This window comes from Cavia porcellus, unplaced genomic scaffold (assembly GCF_034190915.1).
Source record: "Cavia porcellus strain 051 isolate PalLab524CR breed Dunkin Hartley unplaced genomic scaffold, mCavPor4.1 scaffold_32, whole genome shotgun sequence".
NCBI lineage: Eukaryota > Metazoa > Chordata > Mammalia > Rodentia > Caviidae > Cavia > Cavia porcellus.
Window position 1 is genome coordinate 31,312,704 of NW_026947515.1, and position 2,473 is coordinate 31,315,176.

Genomic DNA, 2,473 nt, shown 5'->3' on the forward strand with positions numbered 1-2,473 from the left:
GCTACACCATACTGGGAGGCCAGTGGATGAGGATATTAGTTCCTGCATGCACCTGAGAAGGGGTAAATTCCTGTTTCCAGTTAGCGACCAAGTGCTTGTCTTCATCTTGCTTTCTCACAGGGACTGAGGGTGGTACCTGAGACTCTTGCCAGGTAACTGAAGGATGAACATCAAAGGTGAAGGAAGGAAGGTTAGATGCCAGCTGGTACCTTGGCACTTTCATGTTGACAAGGAGCATCCAAGCAGATGGCATCCTGGGGTCAGAGTAGAGCCAATCACATTCACTCAGAAGGCACATGCTAGGCTGACCCTGGGCAAGCAGGTCTTGTTGTGGGCCATGGATGAAGTGGTGCTTTGTCCGTGTCACAGGTATGATGGCACTGGCATCCAGGCTTTTTTCTACATGCTGGATGGAGTGCTGGTTGAAGCAGTCTCTGCAGGCACATCGGGAACCAGATGTCTGCCTTTAGGTGCTGGTGCTCTATGTGAGTAAGGGAATGGCTTAGAACCATGCTGGGGACACACTTGAGAAGAAATTTGCCCCGAAGTTCAGAGAGCAAGGAAGAGATAAGGCTATGACACGCAGGAGAGACACAAAGCACACACACACACACACACACACACACACACACACCCAACCACAGGACACGCACACACCCAAGGACATGCCCAGGCATATGTATTCACTCCAGAGAATGAGCACATCACAGTCTGTGTTCACATGCTGCAGACATGTGTCAGCCCTCACTGTGCACACCGCCTTGGCCTGGTGGCTGGCTAGAGATCAAGTACTCCAGGAAGCCCGAGACCACAGGATCACAGGAAGGGCCAGAAGGAAGGCCATCCACACAGGCCCAGTGGATGCTGACCTGAGCTGCAGAAGGCTGAGTGGCCCGAGTCCCACAGTTAACCCCAGCCTCTGTTTTCTCACTATGAGGCTGACCAGGTTGCCCGAATACTCCTCTGAAGCATCAGACCTTCGTGTGCATAAAGGAAGAGAAAATCCCAAAAGGAGTGGTAGGTGTGGGTGGCTGGGCCCCGGCCTCCCCAACCATAGCCTCCTCTGCCTCTGCAGCCCTGCACCTGAGCTCGGGCTCTCACCAAACAACCAGTGAGGAACTCAGGGACAGCTTATGCTCCTGTAGTGCCCCCTGCTGGCTTGCAGCTCATCTGAGTAAGGCCCGGTTTGAGGAGCCAGGACTGTGGGTGCTGTCCCACAGCATTAAGATTCCAGCATGATCTGGGGACCACAAGAGGGTGTAAGTTCTCCAGAGCCAGGAAGTGGGGACTCCAGCCTCCAGGGACTGGACAGAAGTGTGACCTGGGTGAGTGTGGATGATGGACACAGCCTGGTCACCTTTCCTTCACACCTACCCCCTTTACTTTGCCTCAACAGTGCAAGATCAAGGACAGGTACGTGTCTTCCATGCATCACACAAATCGTAGTGCACAGGCTTGACACTGAGGAAGGGATGGACAGACTGAGACCTCACATAGGGACAGGCCTCAGGGGCCTGGGCACTCCTCCAACATGGACAGCCCATGTTTGGAGAGTGGCTGTGAAAACATGGGATTGTTGCTGGAGATGTGCACTGCTCCCTTCCCAAGCTGCAGTATCTTCCCTGGTCCCTTGCATCCCCTCTGCTTCCCACCCCTGCTCAGCCACAGGACCCCAGCCAGATCTGCACTCAGTGTTGGGAGCACTGTGCGTTTCCCTGCAGAAAGGAGTCTCACACAGGATTGTTTGAGGGCTAGTGGTTTTTCCAGGAGAAAATGACAAGATGTCTGATCAAGGTCTCTAAGACATACAGACTTAGCTGGGCACCATCAAGCTGTCTTTACCTGTTCCCTTTCTCATCCTGTGTCTTTTTGCCCCAAGAGGGCCATTCTCTGGCCTGGGCACCTTTGGGAATAGAGTGCCCAGTGCTCTCCTGATGCTGGCATTTTCTGTGATCTGTCACCTGCTGCTGATACCAGCTGCCCAGCTGGTCACCAGAAGAAGCTACAAGAGGCCACTTCTACTTCAGAGCTGCTGGTAGTACTTTGGAAACAGTGTGCTTGACAGAGAGGAAACTGAGGCTCCACAGCCAGGAAGGCACATTTTGCCTGGACAGAAGCCCATGGACTTTTACGCTGAGCAGTCAGACTGGAAGTCCCTCCTGCAGCCTGCCCACTGAACTTCACCCACTCAGATCTCAGTCTCTGTGTCCCCTGACTCTACCGAGGAGTAGGGCAGCATCCTGATGTGAAGAAAGCGTAGCTGCATCCTGAGAGGGCAGTGTGATCCAGGGCCAGGAATGGAGAGCCAGAGGTGAAGGACAGAGAGAGAACCTTTGCTGGCTTCTCTACAGCGGGTAGCCAGCTAAGTTCTGTTTCTTTGTCTTACCCAAGAAACTGGCTGATGTCTGCTCATGGATGCTGCTTGCCCTGGACCCCCCTGGGTACCGCACTGTGCTCAGGTCACTTGACTCTC